Raw genomic sequence first — 23,787 nt, 5'->3', positions numbered from 1 at the left:
ATACTATAGATTCAGAGTTCCTTTTGAGTGCGATATATGTTTAGAGGAATCTCAGTACTTTGAAGGTGACAAAAATTGTGACTTGTTTCTGAATTTGTTGAAAATGGTTTTTACCCTATGAAGTGGTGGTAGGAAATATAGCCTTAGAGGAAGGAAAGATTGCGAAATTGAAATTAGCTGAGGAGACAAAACAAGACCTTGTTGAGACTGTTATGGGAATTCAAAAATGTGGTCCAAAGACGCATATAGGAGGATTTGCAATTGCCAAGATAAACATGAGGTTTTGGGGCACTATTGGTCCACCATGAATAGGGATCGCATCAGTTGTACAATGAATGCCAAATTTAAAGGAGTCAAGACTTATGGGGCATGTATGTTATGGGCCCGAGCTCGTCAAAAGTTTCAAGCTGACAATGACTCATCTTTGTGGACGTCAACTACTCCATTAACAGGGGGAGATAGCTTCATATGCCAATATTACAAAGTCAAAAGTCATCCATTTAAAAAAAAAAAGATTATATATAACTGCACAATGCCAAAAGTTTAAGGTTTTTTCAAAGATAATGCGCCATACCACAGCACAACAAAGGTTGCCAAAAGAAAGGAAAAAGAAGGAAAAAACAAATCATAGAAGATGACCGAGACTGGTAAAAATTGGCATAAGAAACTACCGCCTACTTTCTATGCTTACGCTGGGGCAAACACCTTCAATTCCAGTTGTTTCAAAGGTTCCAACCATCATCCTTGGAATGGGTGCATTGTTTGGCTTTCCTGAGCAGTCTGATGTGCCGTCAATAGCTGCGATGGTTAGCTCCTGGCGGAGGCCATTGATTTCCAGCTATGGGGCATCAGGCTACACACAGTCTCTGAAGCTTAAAATGATAGATTCTTTCTTCAAAACCAGTTTCTGACAAAGTGGATGAGGGTATCATGAAGGAAGCTCTCTTAGACTTCTATACAAGTTTAGGGAAGAGGAAACCTGATCAAATCATTATTTTCAGGGATAGGGTTAGCGAGTCTCAATTCAATCAAGTTTTGATCAAGTTATTGAGGCTTGCAAGTTCCTTGACGAGAAGTGGAACCCTAAAGATTGTGGTTATTGTTGTACAAAAAACCATCATACCAAGTTTTTTCAGCAGGGATCTCCTGACAATGTGCTACATGGTACTATCATTAACAACAAAGTATGCCATCGAAAGAACAATGATTTTTGTCTTGGTACCCATGCTGGAATGATTGGAATCACGAGGCAGACCCACTATCATGTTCTCTTAGACCAAGTTGGGTTTTCGGCTGATGATCTGCAAGAGTTTGTTCATTCTCTATCCTATATGTATCAAATGAGCACCACATCCATATTTGTTGTGGCTCCTATTTGCTACGCTCATTTGGCAGCTTCACAGTTGGGGGTAATTTATGAAGATACTTCAGAAACATCATCGAGTCATGGTGGGATGTATGCTCCGGGAGTAATCTCTGTACCTTAGCTTTCCAGGTTGAAGGATAAAGTCATCAACTTCATTCTTGTCTGCTGAGAATCATTGAACCATCTTTTTGTAGGGTTTGACAAATAACAGCTAGGACTACTGCTGGGGCAATCCTTTTCTCATGGGTTTATGAATCAAGATTTTTCCTTCAAGTTTTGGTGGAGTCAAGAATTGAATACCTCTAGTAAAATTAACTTGAAAGTATTCATCCTAAGCAAATGTACCAAGAATGGATGACACAGACTTATGACAAAGAAGGTGCGTCCAAAAGAATTTCATAAAGGAAACCTTGTGCTGAAAGAGATCCTTCCGATGCAAAAGGATGCCGAATTGGGAAGGGTCATATGTTGCGAAGAGGGCTTTCTCTAGAGGTGCACTGATTTTGACAAGAAATGGATAGGAAGAATTTATCTGATCCAGTGCATTCGGACTCGGTCAAGGAGTACTTTGTCTGAAAGTGAAGGGACGCCAAGGTGAAAACCTGCAAAGGGCACTTTGGGACTTCTATTTCAAAAAAAAATAAAAAAAGAAAAGAAAAAGAGAAAAAATAGAAAGAAAAAAGAGAAAAAAGAAAAAAGAAAAAATTGGATAGGCCAAGGTGAAAACCCGCAAAAGGCGCCTTGAGACCAAAGGGGTTTTGAGTTGAAAACCCGAAAGGGCAGCTCAAATTTGGAAAGTCATACAGTGACCTTGCTATACCGGATTCGATGAGAAGTGAAGTATGTTACATATCGAGGCATCAACGAATTACGTCGGATCATTTAAACACATGTTGAACTCAAGAAAGTCTTCATGGAGCTGGTGTATAGACGCTCAAGCGGCGATATTTGGGGCATCTGATTTCTGTCCTATTTACTATCTTTGGATTCTTTTTCTTCGCGAAGATATTTTCACCTGTTAATTGTAACACCCCGAACCCGAGACCGTCGCCGGAGTCGAACACGAGGTGTTAACAGACTTCAAACCACTTATTAAAAATTTCCCAGACAAGCTGCCAATCTGCGTACTAGTCACTTAAAAAATCATATCTTGAGTTCTGAAACTTGAAATCCAGTTCCGTAAATTTTTCCCGGAACTAGACTCATATATCTATATGGTAGAATTTTTGTAGAATTTTTGGTTGGTCCAATTGGTACAGTTTATTAGTTAAAGTCGTCCCTGTTCCTGGGTTCGACTACTCTGACCTTTGTGCATTACGACTTAGTTATATCCCTTTACAGAGCTTCAATACTTATGCCATTTCTCTCTAATGAAACTAGACTTGATAACGAATCTGTACGTATAAGGCACAACCTCTAATTATCTCGATAAAATTTACGGTGAATTTTCTAAGTCATAACAGGGGATCCAGAAATCGCTCTGGCACTATTTCACAAGAATTTAATTATCTCCTAACATAAAGTTCATATGGTCGTTTCGTTTCTTCCATATGAAAATAGACTCATCAAGATTCGATTACCTAATTTATTCATTATTTAATTCCATTTCTACTATTTTTAGTGATTTTTCAATCTCACAACACTGCTGCTGTCAGCATCTGTTACTAAAGCAGACTATGCCAATTTCGTGATTTTCCTTGGTCTAACGAGTGATTCATCATACCTATCACCAATTATGATCATGACTAGCCATGCCAAAGGCTAATCATTGTCAAACATCTCCCTACTACACTATTTCCATATCATGAATTTTAGCACCAAAAATAATCAACCATGACATATGGCATAAAAATCGAATAGGCCTCAACTATTATTCAACCAAAACCGAATTGGCCCAATATCAGTCATGACCACATTATAAAACCCATTTACTAAGATTTATAACTAAATATCATAGGACCCAAAGTCCAAATTAACATTTATGCCATTTTCGCATGGCTGAAAGTTTACATACCAAAGTTCAAACACAACATAATAGCCTATACATGCCGAAATGTTCTCCTAGACCGACTAAGAAGAAAGTACCAAAACTTGCTAGCTGGTGTGATGACTTCGATGACGGTCCCAAGCACGCAAAAAAGATGAGTCCAAGAAACCTAAAGTAGGTGACAAGCAAACACCGAGTGAGTATATAACTCAGTAAGTCATAAGCATTACATAATCATCCATTAATAAATTATCACACGAGAAAACAAGTGAAAAGGGGTTAATTCTCTCCACCCATACCAACTATGCCATGGTTCCTTAGACCTTTCGGCTCAATATCATACAAAGTACTACATCAATTTTTCATATGCTACTCAACATGGTATTTGAGGCATTTTCCATGGATGCTTTCATTCTCGTTACATTCATGCAACTAAATAACATTCCCTCTATTCCACGATGAATCTCATGTACGTCACTTCAAGTATAATTATCACATAGGTTCAAAACTTATCAAGCAAGAATTCCAAATATAAACATAACGTCTATTAGCCATGAACTCAAGACACTTACTCGTCCGCTGTCCGTGACCAACTCAATAAGGTCGCACACTTAGTGTCAATAGTGCTTCAAAAACATATAGTAAGTCCGCACACTTAGTGTTATATAATCAAACTCGCACACTTAGTGCTTACATAATCAAACTCGCACACTTAGTGCTATACAATCAAACTTGCACACTTAGTGCTATGCAATTTAAACCCGCACACTTAGTGCCAATCTCATGATCATAATTGTTTATACCCGCACACTTAGTGCCGAAATCTACATCTCAATACACCTCACCTCTTTTCTTTTTCATTCAATACTTTCATCACCCCATGCATACGTGTATATATATATTTATCATTTCATTCGACATAATTACATAGACATTATGACTATTTAAATCAATACCAAATATATGCTTAATGACTTACCTTGTGTTGGGTAAGACGGTTCCAACTCGGCTACTCGATGATCTTTTCCTTGCCTTTGCTTGATTCTCCTCCTTTAACTCCTTGAGCTTAATCAATAAATCAACTAGTTTAACCATCTTGCTAAACATTCATAATTCAATTACACATGCATATGTATGTTTGTATATTCGGCAACCATCCTCACTAATTACCCATTTAGTCGATTATACACATAATTAAAGGTAACATCACAAATGGGCATACTTATGTATATATATATGTATATATACTTCCGAATGGGCATCACAATTAGATTTAACACCACCTTCATACTCAATTAGATGGCCGAATGTATGTATATATGTACAATGTCAACTATAACATCATTTAAACACCTAATTTCATCTCATGAACACTTGACCGAATTTTCCTAATCTAGCATATTTTCACATCTATTTGTAACATCATGTAAATCCACATATAACTACATTTCTTAAGTTCTACATCTTAATGCCCATTATAGCCACTCCCATAATCTAAATCTAACAATCGGCAACACCCACCTTTCCACTATGTTAGCCAAATACTCATTCTTTTCTTAGTCCTAAATTCGACACCTCCAACAAAATAGCTTAACAATTTCAACTTTCATGCTAACATAACAAGCAACTTAACACATCCATATAACTAGCATGCTAATAGCATCAAGGTATCAACTAAAATTTTTAAGCTCCTTAGCCAAATCCTAACTCTCCAACAACCCCAAATCCAACCATGAGATAGATAGAATTTAGACTCATCACCCAAAGGCTGTATATACTTCCAAAAATAACCTTGAACATACCTTAATCTAGAGGACCACCTTTGCCGAATCTTCCTTCTTCCTCTTCCTCTAGTTACGGCAATTGCAAAAGAAAGAAAACATGAACACTCCTTCTTCCCTCCTCATTTTGTTCATCTTTTCCTTTTTAATTCCTTTCTTTTATTTATTTTAATTGTTAACTAATAAATAATTGCATTGAAATTCAACCTAAGGGATGGGCATCATGGCATGGCCGGCCACTACTTGGGTTTTTTGGCAATTTGACATGCAAACCCAAGATCCCTCACTTTGTTATTATTTGGTCCTTACACATTCCCCTATCATATTTTCTTAAGTTCTCAACTAAGTCAATCACACGAAATTCACATTCATAAGTCTAAATTAAATCATCAAATTTTCACACATGCACTAATACACATAGAGGACATGCAACTAAATTTTAAATAAATTCTTGGGACTCGGTCTTATGGCCCCAAAACTACATTCCAACTAGGGTCTAATTTAGACTGTCACATTAATCTTTTTGCATTCCTACCAATAATTTGTCCAAATCTAATTATCCTCAAGATCAATTTATTTGTCTCCCATTATTCATAAAGCATGTAGCATTGAAATATTGATAGATGAACTAAAATATCTTCACAAACGATGTTTTGCATATTACTCTAAAAATTTCTAGATAATACAAGAAACTGAAACAAGACAATTGTTTAAGGAATTCTCATATGTATGGGTTGGAGATACTCGAGAGATTTTCTTCTTCAGTCCAAAAGGTGGTTGGACGTTTTAAGCAATATTGATCTTAAAAAAGGATCACTTCATAAACATCTTTAGTGGGTCGTTATAACACCCCGTACCCGAGCCCGTTGCCGGAGTCGAACACGAGGTGCTAACAGACATAATACATTTATTTCCACAGTCCATTTAAAAATTTCCAGACAAACGGGTTACTGCATCACTGTCGCCTTAAAAATCATATCTTGAGTTTCAAAACTCGAAAACCAGTTTCGTAAATTTTTCCTGAAACTAGACTCATATATCAATCTACAAATGTTTTTCTAGAATTTTTGGTGAAGCCAATTAGTACAGTTTATTAGTTAAAGTCTCCCCTGTTTCAGGGTTTGACTACTCTGATCTTCACACATTACGACTTGGATATCTCCCTGTACAGGGCTTCAATACTGATGCCGTTTGTTTCTATAGAAACTAGACTCGAAAAGGAATCTATACATATATGACATGACTTCTAATTATCTCTGGTTAATTTGTAATGAATTTCCCAAGTTGGAACAGGGAATCCAGAAACTGTTCTGGCCCTGTTTTACGAAAACTTAAACATCTCTTAACATACGACTCATATGATCGTTTTGTTTCTTCCATATGAAAATAGATTCATCAAGGTTCGATTAGATAATTTATTCACTATTTAATTCCATTGCTACTATTTTTAGTGATTTTTCAAATACACACCACTGCTGCTGTCAGCATCTGTTTTTAACGTAAACTTTACCTATTTCATGGTTTTCCATGAATCAACTACAGGTTGTCATACATAGCACCAAAATGATCATGATTAACCATTCCAATGGCTAATCGTTACCAAACATTTTCATACCTCTCAACGAACAACATACAAAACGATTATAATGTTATGATCAAAGTATATTTAAGCCATTTTCGCATGGCTATCCAAATTTATACAAAACCCAAGGGTACATGACCAACAACAAAAAGGGTAGTCCTATACATGCCATTACAAAGTTCAACCAAAAGTGTACCAAAAGGGGCTTTGATAGTGTGGGCGACTTCGACTTCAATAATCCGAGTCTGATAGCTGACGAACCAAAATCTATAAAACAGAGATTCAAAGAAGCGGAGTAAGCATTTAATGCTTAGTAAGTTTTGAGCCATAAAATTAGACACAACTAAAATGTAGCATTCATATGGCTAAACGGATAATATCATATGCAGAAATTCTCAATATCATACTTACTTCACATTACCAACCCTTATATTCACACACAAAAGATCAACTTAGCCAAAGGTCGGAAGTTCATTAATCGACTGAGCGAATACTACTTAAAAGGAATCAATTAATCCAATGCATGTACAAAACATACCTCATTGTTGGGATTTTACGAGTGTATTAATTGAAATTATTACAGCAAGATCGCTCATTCCCAACCCAAGTATCTTTGGGATTTAGCCGGATATAACCACTCGCACAAGGCCTTCGGGTCTTAGCCCGGATATGGTCACTAGCATAAATGCCTTCAGGACTTAGCCCGGATATATCGCTAGCACAAATGCCTTCGGGTTTTGGCCCGGATATAGTAACTCGCACAAATGCCTTCGGATCTTAGTCCGGATATAGTCACTTAGCACAAAAGCCTTCGGGACTTAGCCCGGATATCATTCGAATAACCATGCACATATATCAATAAATCATGACACATCCATATTTCATTTTCATTACCAAAGCTCAAACACAAGACACTTATCACACTTACAAATTTCGGCTTAATAGTCACATACAAAGAGCATGATTTTGATTTGCTTGTGACATAATCTAATCGAATCATAATCTAAGTTTCATTACTCGAAAACTTACCTCGGAGGTGGTCGAACAATTTCGGCGGCTATTCGATCACTTTTTCCTTTCCCTTATCCAACTGTGGTCCTCTAAGCTCTTGAGCTAATCCAAACAAATTTAACTTATTAAAGTCTCATTATGCTTGCTTATGGCCGAATATGACAAGGAGTTTGATAGGTCATATGGCCACCTTTAGCTCAAATACAAAATGGTCATAGGCATTTTTAATCACATTGAGCAATTTAGTACAATTAATCAAACATTTCCTCATGTGCACCTTTATGACCAAATACACACATCATTAACCTAATATCAATTAACTAAGCACTTAACAAATTCTCCTTGAGCTGATTGTCTAAGTCAAGATAGGATCATCATTATGCTTACCTATAGCCGAATGTACAACATCAATCTATGCATTCATTCGTGTGGCCGAACATGCATGTCTATGTTGAGGCCGATTGCATACTTAATACATTCTACAAGTATGGTCACTTGTATTGACCAAATACCATTTTGTTTCAAGTTCAAAACTTGGCTAATACACATATATGCACTATTAAAACATCCCCTCCATTCCATCAATTCAACACATGCATTACTCATTAATATACAAAATTATATTCGGCCTTAGCACACCTCTTGCTGGCCGAATTTTTTCTCTATCTAGCAACATTTTATGTACTATGCCGAACCAAAAAGATCAAACACCTAGCTTAATCATTTCCAAAACACTTAACCGGCCTTTGACCAAGACTTTAAACAAAGTCTATGTTCGGCTATCACACATATGGGCATTATTAGTCCAAAGTTTTAACAAGATTAATTTCTTTGATCTTAACCTAAATGACAACCCCCATTGTTCATCTAGATTTAGCATGAAACAAACACCAACCAAGAAAACAACACCCATGGCCGAGTATCATCTTCATCACATAGCAAGATTTAAACCATGGGCTAGGTAGAACTTAAACTAACATAAAAAATATGCATGAATCTCATGGAACAACATCAAACTTACCTTAACCTAGCTACAAGCATGGTCGAATCTCTTCAACATTTCCTCTTTTCTTTCCTTTTGAATTTCGGTCAAGAAGAATGAAAAAGGATGGACATTTTTTTTCTTTGTTTTCATTATTTTCCTTTTTCCATTTCTTTATTACTAGCTTTTTATTTTATTGTTTCCTACATACCACATTAGCACACCATGCTTAAAATATGCTATGCCCCATAGCATGGCCGGCCACTAGCTCAAATATTGGGCAATTTGACATGCAAACCCACCATTTCTATAACATGCATTAATAGGCCACTTTACATTTGCCTAGCACATTTCTAAATTTTCTCACATAAGTCCTATTTACTAAAATTCACCTACAATTAAACAAAATTCAAATATAAAATTTTCACACATGCATATATACATATAATAAGCATCAAATATGACAGCTAATTATTTTTATGACTCGGTTTTGTGGCTCCGAAACCACTTCTCGACTAGGGTGACATTAGGGCTGTCACAGTCGTAACATTCGGGGAATGGTACGGTAGACCAAATTGATGGAGAAGATTCGAGGCATACGAGTAGTGTATGATTGATATGTCGAGAAGAATGAGGTGGAAAGCTCAATAGATGAATGAGTGATGATGTTCGAAATCAAGTTGAGATCCGGATTTCTTGGAATTCCGGTCTCCATTAAATCAAGTTGAGATCCGGGTTTTATGTCATGATATCATGGGAAACTGAGAAGGTTTGAAAATTTAAGAACAGTTGAGAGTTGAGACTGTAAGCTTTCAGATCATATGAGAAATTAAAGAGATGTATTGGAGGTATAGTCTAAGTGAAAGTTCTTTGGCACCGAATATGAGATTAAAAGTGAAGACCACTTTTCTGGTAAGATTTTCAGGGACGAAAATCCCTAAAGGGGGGGGAGAGTTGTAATATCCTGATTTTGGGCCTAGTTAGAATAGTAGTTTCGTGACCACAAAATCCGAGATAGAAATAATTATTTTATGATGATTTTGAGGTCTATGATATGATTGCATGATTGTGTGAAAATTTTATGAAGAAAATTTATGCATAAAGTGCTTAAATTGAAATTAGGGACTAAATCGAATAAATTGCAAAACTTGCAATCTAGAAGTTTCTAGTATGAAATTGTTTTGAAATATTAATTAGGAGGTCTTAAACAGAATTTTACCAATTTCTAAGTCTATGGACAAAAATTGGACATGGATGGAATTTTTGGAAAGTTTAGTAGTAAGGGCATTTTGGTCATTTAGGGGTAAAATGAATTAAAATAAAAAATTAAAAGCCAATTTTGCTCATCTTCAACCCCATGGCCGAATATAGCAAGGAGAAACCATGGCTAGGGTTTTTCAAGCTTCCAAGCTCGATTGTAAGTCCGTTCTAGCCTCGTTTTTAATGATTTTTACGTTTTTGGAGTCCCGGTAGCTCGATTAAGCTTATGCTAGCAATTATTCAACCTAGGGTTCATATTTGGAAAAATACCCATAGGTAAAATTTGTGTATTTTGGTGTTTTATGATAGAATATGAGGTTTTAAATTATGTTAGACAACTTGTGCTACTCGGTTTTAAGCGAAAACTAGCAAAAGGGCTTCATCGGTAAAAATACCTAAAAGTCATAAGTACATGTTAGAGTGAGAATTTGATGTTTCCATAGAAGGGAAAAATGATCAGCATGTCATAAAACATAAGAAAATAGGCTAAATTTTAATTTACGAGCTTTGGGGAAAAAGTGTAAATATGCAAAAGTTTAGGGGCAAAATTGTAATTTTTCCAAAATATGATTTTAGGTCAATTTGAATAATGTGAGTCCTAATTAGACTATATTTTAAATGATAGAGCAAGGAAAACTGAAATTCGGGCTAAAATGGGGAAAATACCAAGTTGTGGACGAAATGGTAAAAATAGTCATTTTCGCATACGAGGTAAGTTCATATGTAAATGTTGGTAACATAGTTATTATTTTAAATGTTTTTATGTTATTTAAATGATATGATAATTATTATAAAATATTATACTCGTGATAATTGTTTGATAATATGTCAAATTGTATGATATACTTGGAAAATGTGAAATACTACCGAGTATTGTCAGAGAACAAATCAAAGAAACAGATTTGGCATCTCCATATTCGACGGAGAGTAGATTGAAGACATAGCAGATCTGACCTTTGGATGTTTTCACATCGAAGCAGATCCAAGATGAATTGGAATTCTTGTGTTTACAAGGAGTAAATCGAAGAAATAGTAGATCTGACCTTCAGGTGTTTACACTGAAGCAGATCTAAGATGATTTGGCATCTCTGTATTGTCAGAGAACAAATCGAAAAAACAAATTTGGCATCTCCATATTCGACGGAGAGCAGATCAAAGAGATGTTTTCACATCGAAGCAGATCCAAGATGATTTAGAATTCTTGTGTTTACGAGGAGTAAATTGAAGACATAGCAGATCTGACCTGCAGGTGTTCACACTGAAGTAGATCCAAGATGATTTGGCATCTCTGTATTGTCAGAGAACAAATCGAAGAAACAGATTTGGCATCTCCATATTCGACGGAGAGCAGATCGAACATATAGCAGATCTGACCTTTGGATGTTTTTACATCGAAGCAGATCCAAGATGATTTGGCATTCTTGTGTTTACAAGGGGCAAATCGAAAACATAGCAGATCTGACCTTCAGGTGTTTACTCTGAAGTGGATCTAAGATGATTTGGCATCTCTCTATTGTCAGAGAGGGGATTGAAGAAACAGATTTGGCATCTCCATATTTGACGGAGAGAAGATCGAAGACATAGCAGATCTGACCTTTGGATGTTTTCACATCGAAGCAGGTCCAAGATGATTTGGCATTATTCTGTTTACAAGGAGCAAATTGAAGACATAGCAGATCTGGCCTTCAGGTGATTACATTGAAGTAGATCTAAGATGATTTGGCATCTCTGTATTGTCAGAGAACAAATCAAAGAAATAGATTTGGCATCTTTATATTCGACGGAGAGCAGATCGAAGACATAGCAGATCTGACCTTTGGTTGTTTTCACATCAAAGCAGAAACAATATTATTTGGCATTCTTGTGTTTACCAGGAGCAAATCGAAGACATAGCAGATCTGACCTTCAGGTGTTTACACTGAAGCAGAGCCAAGATGATTTGGCATCTCTGTATTGTCAGAGAGTGGATTGAAGAAACAGATTTGGCATCTCCATATTTGACGGAGAGCAGATCGAAGACATAGCAGATCTGACCTTTGGACGATTTCACATCGAAGCAGATCCAAAATGATTTGGAATTCTTGTGTTTGCAAGGAGAAAATCAAAGACATAGCAGATCTGACCTTCAGGTGTTTACACTGAAGCAGATCCAAGATGATTTGGTATCTCTGTATTGTCAGAGAACAAATCGAAGAAATAGATTTGGCATCTCCATATTCAATGCAGAGCAGATCGAAGACATAGCATATCTGACCTTTGGACGTTTTCACATCGAAGCAGATCTAAGATGATTTGGCATTCTTGTGTTTACAAGGAGCAAATCGAAGACATAGCAGATTTGACCTTCAGGTGTTTACACTGAAGCGGAACTAAGATGATTTGGCATCTATATATTGTCAGAGAGCGGATTGAAGAAACAGATTTGGCGTCTCCATATTTGACGGAGAGCAGATCGAAGACATAGCAGATCTGACCTTTGGATGTTTTCACATCGAAGCAGGTCCAAGATGATTTGGCATTCTTGTGTTTACAAGGAGCAAATCGAAGACATAGCAGATCTGGCCTTCAGGTGTTTGCACTGAAGCAGATCCAAGATGATTTGGCATCTCTGTATTGTCAGAGAACAAATCAAAGAAACAGATTTGGCATCTCCTTATTCAACGGAGAGCAGATCGAAGACATAGCAGATCTGACCTTTGGATGTTTTCACATCGAAGCAGATCCAAGATGATTTGGCGTTCTTGTGTTTACAAGGAGTAAATCGAAGACATATCAGATCTGACCTTCAGGTGTTTACACTGAAGCAGATCCAAGATGATTTGGCATCTCTGTATTGTCAGAGAACAAATCGGAGAAACAGATTTGGCATCTCCATATTCGACGGAGAGTAGATCGAAGAGATAGCAGATATGACCTTTGGATGTTTTCACATCGAAGCATATCCACGATGATTTGCATTCTTGTGTTTACAAGGAGCAAGTCGAAGACATAGCAGATCTGACCTTTAGGTGTTTACACTGAAGCAGATCTAAGATGATTGTACATATCTGAGAACAAATTGAATAAATAGATTTGGCATCTCCATATTCGACGGAGAATAGATCGAAGACATAGCAGATCTGACCTTCAGGTGTTTACACTGAAACAGATCCAAGATGATTTGGCATCTCTGTATTGTCAGAGAAAAAATCGAGGAAACAGAATTGGGATCTCCATATTCGACGGAGAGCAGATCGAAGGAATAGCAGATCTAACCTTTGGATGTTTGCATAACGAAACAGATTCAAGATGATTTGGCATTCTTGTGTTTACAAGGGGCAAATTGAAGACATAGCAGATCTGACCTTCAGGTTTTTACACTGAAGCAGATCCAAGATGATTTGGCATCTCTGTATTGTCAAAGAACAAATCGAAGAAACAGATTTGGCATCTCTATATTCAATGGAGAGCAGATTGAAGACATAGCAGATCTGACCTTTGGATGTTTTCACATCGAAGTAGATCTAAGATGATTTGGCATTCTTGTGTTTACAAGGAGCAAATCGAAGACATAGCAGATTTGACCTTCAGGAGTTTACACTGAAGCGGATATAAGATGATTTGGCATCTCTGTATTGTCAGAGAGCGGATTGAAGAAACAGATTTGGCATCTCCATATTTGACGGAGAGCAGATCGAAGACATAGCAGATCTGACCTTTGGATGTTTTCACATCGAAGCAGGTCCAAGATGATTTGGCATTCTTGTGTTTACAAGGAGCAAATCGAAGACATAGCAGATCTGGACTTCAGGTGTTTACACTGAAGCAGATCAAAGATGATTTGACATCTCTGTATTGTCAGAGAACAAATCAAAGAAACAGATTTGGCATCTCCATATTCGACGGAGAGTAGATCGAAGACATAGCAGATCTGACCTTTGGATGTTTTCACATCGAAGTAGATCCAAGATGATTTGGCATTCTTGTGTTTACAAGGAGTAAATCGAAGACATAGTAGATTTGACCTTCAGTTGTTTACACTGAAGCAGATCCAAGATGATTTGGCATCTCTGTATTGTCAAAGAACAAATCGAAGAAACAGATTTGGCATCTCGATATTCGATGGAGAGCAGATCGAAGACATAGCAGATCTGACCTTTGGATGTTTTCACATTGAAGCAGATCCAAGATGATTTAGAATTCTTGTGTTTACGAGGAGTAAATTGAAGACATAGCAGATCTGACGTTCAGGTGTTTACACTGAAGCAGATCCAAGATGATTTGGCATCTCTGTATTGTCAGAGAACAAATCGAAGAAATAGATTTGGCATCTCCACATTAAATGCAGAGCAGATCGAAGACATAGCAGATCTGACCTTTGGACGTTTTCACATCGAAGCAGATCTAAGATGATTTGGCATTCTTGTGTTTACAAGGAGCAAATCGAAGACATAGCAGATTTCACCTTTAGGTGCTTACACTGAAGCGGAACTAAGATGATTTGGCATCTCTATTTTGTCAGAGAGCGGATTGAAGAAACAGATTTGGCATCTCCATATTTGACGGAGAGCAGATCGAAGACATAGCAGATCTGACCTTTGGATGTTTTCACATCGAAGCAGGTCCAAGATGATTTTCCATTCTTGTGTTTACAAGGAGCAAATCGAAGACATAGCAGATCTGGCCTTCAGGTGTTTTCACTGAAGCAGATCCAAGATGATTTGGTATATCTGTATTGTCAGAGAACAAATCAAAGAAACAGATTTGGCATCTCCTTATTCAACGGAGAGCAGATCGAAGACATAGCAGATCTGACCTTTGGATGTTTTCACATCGAAGCAGATCCAAGATGATTTGGCGTTCTTGTGTTTACAAGGAGTAGATCGAAGACATAGCAGATCTAACCTTCAGGTGTTTACACTGAAGCAGATCCAAGATGATTTGGCATCTCTGTATTGTCAGAGACTGGATTGAAGAAACAGATTTGGCATCTCCATATTCGACGGAGAGTAGATCGAAGACATAGCAGATATGACCTTTGGATGTTTTCACATCGAAGCAGATCCAAGATGATTTGCATTCTTGTGTTTACAAGGAGCAAGTCGAAGACATAGCAGATCTGACCTTTAGGTGTTTACACTGAAGCAGATCTAAGATGATTGTACATATCTGAGAACAAATTGAATAAATAGATTTGGAATCTCCATATTCGACGGAGAATAGATCAAAGACATAGCAGATCTGACCTTCAGGTGTTTACACTGAAACAGATCCAAGTTGATTTGGCATCTCTCTATTGTCAGAGAAAAAATCGAAGAAACAGATTTGGCATCTCCATATTCAACGGAGAGCAGATCGAAGGCATAGCAGATCTAACTTTTGGATGTTTGTATAACGAGACAGATTCAAGATGATTTGGCATTCTTGTGTTTACAAGGGGCAAATTGAAGACATAGCAGATCTGACCTTCAGGTTTTACACTGAAGCAGATCCAAGATGATTTGGCATCTCTGTATTGTCAAAGAACAAATCGAAGAAACAGATTTGGCATCTCCATATTCAATGGAGAGCAGATTGAAGACATAGCAGATCTGACCATTGGATGTTTTCACATCGAAGCAGATCTAAGATGATTTGACATTCTTGTGTTTACAAGGAGCAAATCGAAGACATAGCAGATTTGACCTTCAGGTGTTTACACTGAAGCGGATATAAGATGATTTGGCATCTCTGTATTGTTAGAGAGCGGATTGAAGAAACAGATTTGGCATCTCCATATTTGACGGAGAGCAGATCGAAGACATAGCAGATCTGACCTTTGGATGTTTTCACATCGAAGCAGGTCCAAGATGATTTGGCATTCTTGTGTTTACAAGGAGCAAATCGAAGACATAGCAGATCTGGACTTCAGGTGTTTACACTGAAGCAGATCCAAGATGATTTGGCATCTCTGTATTGTCAGAGAACAAATCAAAGAAACAGATTTGGCATCTCCATATTCGACGGAGAGTAGATCGAAGACATAGCAGATCTGACCTTTGGATGTTTTCACATCGAAGTAGATCCAAGATGATTTGGCATTCTTGTGTTTACAAGGAGTAAATCGAAGACATAGTAGATTTGACCTTCAGTTGTTTACACTGAAGCAGATCCAAGATGATTTGGCATCTCTGTATTGTCAAAGAACAAATCAAAGAAACAGATTTGGCATCTCGATATTCGATGGAGAGCAGATCGAAGACATAGCAGATCTGACCTTTGGATGTTTTCACATTGAAGCAGATCCAAGATGATTTAGAATTCTTGTGTTTACGAGGAGAAAATGGAAGACATAGCAGATTTGACGTTCAGGTGTTTACACTGAAGCAGATCCAAGATGATTTGGCATCTCTGTATTGTCAGAGAACAAATTGAAGAAATAGATTTGGCATCTCCATATTAAATGCAGAGCAGATCGAAGACATAGCAGATCTGACCTTTGGACGTTTTCACATCGAAGCAGATCTAAGATGATTTGGCATTCTTGTGTTTACAAGGAGCAAATCGAAGACATAGCAGATTTGACCTTCAGGTGTTTACACTGAAGCGGAACTAAGATGATTTGGCATCTCTATATTGTCAGAGAGCGGATTGAAGAAACAGATTTGGCATCTCCATATTTGATGGAGAGCAGATCGAAGACATAGCAGATCTGACCTTTGGATGTTTTCACATCGAAGCAGGTCCAAGATAATTTGGCATTCTTGTGTTTACAAGGAGCAAATCGAAGACATAGTAGATCTGGCCTTCAGGTGTTTGCACTGAAGCAGATCCAAGATGATTTGGCATCTCTGTATTGTCAGAGAACAAATCAAAGAAACAGATTTGGCATCTCCTTATTCAACGGAGAGCAGATCGAAGACATAGCAGATCTGACCTTTGGATGTTTTCACATCGAAGCAGATCCAAGATGATTTGGCGTTCTTGTGTTTACAAGGAGTAAATCGAAGACATAGCAGATCTGACCTTCAGGTGTTTACACTGAAGCAGATCCAAGATGATTTGGCATCTCTGTATTGTCAGAGAACAAATCGAAGAAACAGATTTGGCATCTCCATATTCGACGGAGAGTAGATCGAAGACATAGCAGATATGACCTTTGGATGTTTTCACATCGAAGCAGATCCAAGATGATTTGCATTCTTGTGTTTACAAGGAGCAAGTCGAAGACATAGCAGATCTGACCTTTAGGTGTTTACACTGAAGCAGATCTAAGATGATTTTACATATCTGAGAACAAATTGAATAAATAGATTTGGCATCTCCATATTCGACGGAGAACAGATCGAAGACATAGCAGATCTGACCTTCAGGTGTTTATACTGAAACAGATCCAAGATGATTTGGCATCTCTGTATTGTTAGAGAAAAAATCAAAGAAACAGATTTGGCATCTCCATATTCGACGGAGAGCAGATCGAAGGCATAGCAGATCTAACCTTTGGATGTTTCCATAACGAAACAGATTCAAGATGATTTGGCATTCTTGTGTTTACAAGGGGCAAATTGAAGACATAGCAGATCTGACCTTCAGGTTTTTACACTGAAGCAGATCCAAGATGATTTGGCATCTCTGTATTGTCAAGAACAAATCGAAGAAACAGATTTGGCATCTCCATATTCAATGGAGAGCAGATTGAAGACATAGCAGATCTGACCTTTGGATGTTTTCACATCGAAGCAGATCTAAGATGATTTGGCATTCTTGTGTTTACAAGGAGCAAATCGAAGACATAGCAGATTTGACCATCAGGTGTTTACACTGAAGCGGATATAAGATGATTTGGCTTCTCTGTATTGTCCGAGAGCGGATTGAAGAAACAGATTTGGCATCTCCATATTTGACGGAGAGCAGATCGAAGACATAGCAGATCTGACCTTTGGAAGTTTTCACATCGAAGCAGGTCCAAGATGATTTGGCATTCTTGTGTTTACAAGGAGCAAATCGAAGACATAGCAGATTTGGACTTCAGGTGTTTACACTGAAGCAGATCCAAGATGATTTGGCATCTCTGTATTGTCAGAGAACAAATCAAAGAAACAGATTTGGCATCTCCATATTCGACGGAGAGTAGATCGAAGACATAGCAGATCTGACCTTTGGATGTTTTCACATCGAAGTAGATCCAAGATGATTTGGCATTCTTGTGTTTACAAGGAGTAAATCGAAGACATAGTAGATCTGACCTTCAGTTGTTTACACTGAAGCAGATCCAAGATGATTTGGCATCTCTGTATTGTCAAAGAACAAATCGAAGAAACAGATTTGGCATCTCGATATTCGATGGAGAGCAGATCGAAGACATAGCAGATCTGACCTTTGGATGTTTTCACATTGAAGCAGATCCAAGATGATTCAGAATTCTTGTGTTTACGAGGAGTAAATTGAAGACATAGCAGATCTGACGTTCAGGTGTTTACACTGAAGCAGATCCAAGATGATTTGGCATCTCCATATTAAATGCAGAGCAGATCGAAGACATAGCAGATCTGACCTTTGGACGTTTTCACATCGAAGCAGATCTAAGATGATTTAGCATTCTTGTGTTTACAATGAGAAAATCGAAGACATAGCAGATTTGACCTTCAGGTGTTTACACTGAAGCGGATCTAAGATGATTTGGCATCTCTATATTGTCAGAGAGCGGATTGAAGAAATAGATTTTGCATCTCCATATTTGACGGAGAGCAGATCGAAGACATAGCAGATCTGACCTTTGGATGTTTTCACATCGAAGCAGGTCCAAGATGATTTGGCATTCTTGTGTTTACAAGGAGCAAATCGAAGACATAGCAGATCTGGCCTTCAGGTGATTACACTGAAGCAGATCCAAGATGATTTGGCATCTCTGTATTGTCAGAGAAAAAATCAAAGAAACAGATTTGGCATCTCCATATTCGACGGAGAGGAGATCGAAGGCATAGCAGATCTAACCTTTGGATGTTTGCATAACGAAACAGATTCAAGATGATTTGGCATTCTTGTGTTTACAAGGGGCAAATTGAAGACATAGCAGATCTGACCTTCAGGTTTTTACACTGAAGCAGATCCAAGATGATTTGGCATCTCTGTATTGTCAAAGAACAAATCAAAGAAACAGATTTGGCATCTCCATATTCAATGGAGAGAAGATTGAAGACATAGCAGATCTGACCTTTGGATGTTTTCACATCGAAGCAGATCTAAGATGATTTGGCATTCTTGTGTTTACAAGGAGCAAATCGAAGACATAGCAGATTTGACCTTCAGGTGTTTACACTGAAGCGGATATAAGATGATTTGGCATCTCTGTATTGTCAGAGAGCGGATTGAAGAAACAGATTTGGCATCTCCATATTTGACGGAGAGCAGATCGAAGACATAGCAGATCTGACCTTTGGATGTTTTCACATCGAAGCAGGTCCAAGATGATTTGGCATTCTTGGGTTTACAAGGAGCAAATCGAAGACATAGCATATCTGGACTTCAGGTGTTTACACTGAAGCAGATCCAAGATGATTTGGCATCTCTGTATTGTCAGAGAACAAATCAAAGAAACAGATTTGGCATCTCCATATTCGACGGAGAGTAGATCGAAGACATAGCAGATCTAACCTTTGGATGTTTTCACATCGAAGTAGATCCAAGATGATTTGGTATTCTTGTGTTTACAAGTAGTAAATCGAAGACGTAGTAGATCTGACCTTCAGTTGTTTACACTGAAGCAGATCCAAGATGATTTGGCATCTCTGTATTGTCAAAGAACAAATTGAAGAAACAGATTTGGCATCTCGATATTCGATGGAGAGCAGATCGAAGTCATAGCAGATCTGACCTTTAGATGTTTTCACATTGAAGCAGATCCAAGATGATTTAGAATTCTTGTGTTTACGAGGAGTAAATTGAAGACATAGCAGATCTGACGTTCAGGTGTTTACACTGAAGCAGATCCAAGATGATTTGGCATCTCTGTATTGTCAGAGAACAAATCGAAGAAATAGATTTGGCATCTCCATATTAAATGCAGAGCAGATCGAAGACATAGCAGATCTGGCCTTTGGACGTTTTCACATCGAGGCAGATCTAAGATGATTTGGCATTCTTGTGTTTACAATGAGAAAATCGAAGACATAGCAGATTTGACCTTCAGGTGTTTACACTGAAGCGGATCTAAGATGATTTGGCATCTCTATATTGTCAGAGAGCGGATTGAAGAAACAGATTTGGCATCTCCATATTTGACGGAGAGCAGATCGAAGACATAGCAGATCTGACCTTTGGATGTTTTCCCATCGAAGCAGGTCCAAGATGATTTGGCATTCTTGTGTTTACAAGGAGCAAATCGAAGACATAGCAGATCTGGCCTTCAGGTGATTACACTGAAGCAGATCCAAGATGATTTGGCATCTCTGTATTGTCAGAGAACAAATCAAAGAAACAGATTTGGCATCTCCATATTCGACGGAGAGCAGATCGAAGATATAGCAGATCTTGTAACACCCCGAACCCGAGGCCGTCGCCGGAGTCGAACACGAGGTGTTAACAGACTTCAAACCACTTAAAAAAAAATTTCCCAGACAAGCTGCCAATCTGCGTACTAGTCGCTTTAAAAATCGTATCTTGAGTTCTGAAACTCGAAATCCAGTTCCGTAAATTTTCCCTGAAACTATCATATGCCCATCTACATATTTTTTTCTAGAATTTTTGGTCGGGCCAATTAGTACAGTTTATTAGTCAAAGTCTCCCATGTTACAGGGATCGACTACACTGACCTTTGCGCATTACGACTTTGATATCTCCCTGCACAGAGCTTCAATGCTGATGCCGTTTGTTTCTATAGAAACTAGCCTCAGAGAGGAATCTATACATATATGGCATGACTCCTAATTATCTCTGGTTAATTTATAATGAATTTCCAAAGTTGGAACAGGGAATCTAGAAACCGTTCTGCCCCTGTCTCACGAGAACCTGAATATCTCTTAACATACTGTCCATATGATCGTCTCGTTACTTTCCTATGAAAATAGATTCATCAAGGTTCGTTTACATAAGTTATTCATTATTTAATTCCAATCCTACTATTTTTAGTGATTTTCTCAAATCTACATCACTGCTGCTGCCAGCATCTGCCTTTAAGGTAGACTTTACCTATTTCATAGTTTCCATGATTCAACTAGCCCTTTTTGCATAAATAGCACAAATTATGATAGTGATTAACCATTCCATACCAAATGATTATAACATTATGCTCAAACATATATAAGCCATTTTCGCATGGCTATATACATTAACCAAAATATTCTTCCGCCACTAATCTATTTTATACATGCCATAAGATAATCCAAAACATAGCAGTACCAAACAGTGGATAGTGATAGTGTGACTAGTTGCTGACGATCCCCGAGCCTGCAGCTTCGCAATGAGATCTATAAAACAGAGGAAACAGAGTAAACGGAGTAAGCATTACAATGCTTAGTAAGTTTTAAGCAGTGTCAACAGATAACAATCAAATTATAACATAGTTGTTCGTATTTTTATTTCACTCTTCCTTCGGGCATACCATCCCTTTACCGAATATGCACATCTCATCATATACAATAGGCAGATAAACTTTCACATAAAAGTGAGCTCATGTGACATAGATATATCGTATGATTTCACATCGCCTCTCACGCTGATCCGATGTCACATAATCATAGGAATAGTCTCATAGATTGCTCTCGTATGCATCACATAACTACCTTATGATTTAGTGCAAATCAAGCTCACATATAAACTTGGAGTACATACCTTTTTAACCTTTCACATTGAATATATTTATAAGCAATTCTTATTACGAAGTCTTACCCGGACATAATCTCCACACGAAGTTATCGGGTCTTACCCGGACAAAATTGCCACACGTAGTCATCGGGTCTTTAGAGCTCGGATATAGTACGAGCACGAAGCTTACGGACATTGATCAGTGATAATATTCTCGCATAAAGCCTGCGGGGTTTTAACCTGGATATAGTACTGACACAAATGCCCTTCGGGACTTATCACATTTATGCACTTTCACATCCATCACGTTGGCCACTCGGCCCTGTCACATATATACACTTTGACATTCACACATCGGCCATTAGGCCTTATCACATATATACACTGTCACATTCATCACATCGGTCATTAGGCCTTATTACATATATACACTTTCACATTCATCACATCGGCTATTAGGCCTTATCACATATATACACTTTCACATTCATCACATCGGCTATTAGGCCTTATCACATATATACACTTTCACATTCATCACATCGGCCATTAGGCCTTACTATCATTTCATATTCGAATACTCATAAACTTACAATATCACGATTTAGAATTCAAGTATGGGTTTAATCAATAGCTTATGAGCAACTAAAACAAGTTTATCAAGGTTCACAACATAATCTCAAATTCAGCACAAGCTGTTTTTCCTGAGCAATAGTCACTAAATTATTTATAACTAGAGCTACAAAACTCCAAATCACTTTCCGTTAATTTTTCCTGAATATAGACTCATATATATTCCATCCATAAAATTTCCAGAATTTTAGGTTTGGCCAATCAATACCAGATTTTTCTTAAATTTTCCCCTGTTTCACTATTTGACTAATCTAACCACTCTTCACTACGAATCAAATTTCTCATTTTACTGAATTCAAAATGTGTTATATTTGATTTAATTTGAAACTAGACTCATTAAGGAGTCTAAGCATATAAATTTTATCTTATAACCATTTTTGTACAATTTATAATGATTTTCTAAAAACAGAACAGAGGATTACAGTGTCATTCTGTGCTGTCTCACACAACTTTAAGTATCTCATTATCGGAAATTCCTTTGCTTACACGGTTTATTTTATAAGAAACTAGACTCATTAAGCTTTAATATCATGTCTCATTCAGCCTCTAATTCAAATCCATAAATATATGGTGATTTTCTAAAGTCACGTTACTGCTGCTGTCCTAAGCAGACTATTTCAAATTACCCTTAAATTCCCAAGCTCAAACACTTAAGAACTTACCATTTGAACTTAGAACATATCATGGCCACATCATATCTTATTAAATCAACTCATCATGTCCTATTATAATTGAATTTACTCAACGTTTAATCACTTAAAACTTACCTCGGAAGTGGTCGACGACTAGATATCCACGGCTATTCGTTTACTTTCTCTTTTCCCCTATCCGACTTTGATCCTCTTTGCTCTTAAGCTTAAGTAAAACAATAGATTTGCTTAAGTACTTAACTAATATTATTCACTTAACAATCACATTTGGCAATCACATATCATTTAATCTACATCTAAAACAATAGATTTCAATATGTATCATATTTAATAAAACATGCCATGATTCGATTTCATGCTTATTTAATTTATATCTAATTCACATTCTAAATAAAAGTTTATCAAGCTTCCATCTTCATTTAACTATGTACCATTTAGAACTATCAATACTTTACACCCTTTAACAAATTATCGTCAATTGCCAAATGCATCTTTGACAATTTAAACCACACAACTCAAATTCTTACAATTTAAGCTTAGAAATTTCTATTCATGTAAATTTTAGCAACATGGAGTCCATTAAACACTCCAAAATTCCATTTGAACAACAATTGTTCAACCTTCTAGCATAATTTCAATCTGGACAGCAAGCATTATTTAACAACCATTGTTTTCTTTTATTTCAAACATGCAGCAGACCAATTCCTCCACATATTACAGCACATTCAAATCAGCATTTACATGCTGGAACAATTTGTTTTCAAGCTGGAGTTTC

The 23,787-nt window shown here is 37.3% G+C and overlaps 1 pseudogene; it reads left to right on the top strand.

The window, feature by feature from the left end:
• The first annotated feature begins 707 nt into the window (after nucleotides 1-707).
• Nucleotides 708-7,115, top strand: LOC107938819 (protein argonaute 4A-like; annotated as a pseudogene).
• The last annotated feature ends 16,672 nt before the right edge of the window (nucleotides 7,116-23,787 follow it).

This window comes from Gossypium hirsutum, chromosome A12 (genome assembly GCF_007990345.1).
Source record: "Gossypium hirsutum isolate 1008001.06 chromosome A12, Gossypium_hirsutum_v2.1, whole genome shotgun sequence".
Classification (NCBI taxonomy): Eukaryota; Viridiplantae; Streptophyta; class Magnoliopsida; order Malvales; family Malvaceae; genus Gossypium; species Gossypium hirsutum.
The sequence above is the reverse complement of the archived record's forward strand: the minus strand, read 5'-3'. Positions and strand labels throughout refer to the sequence as shown.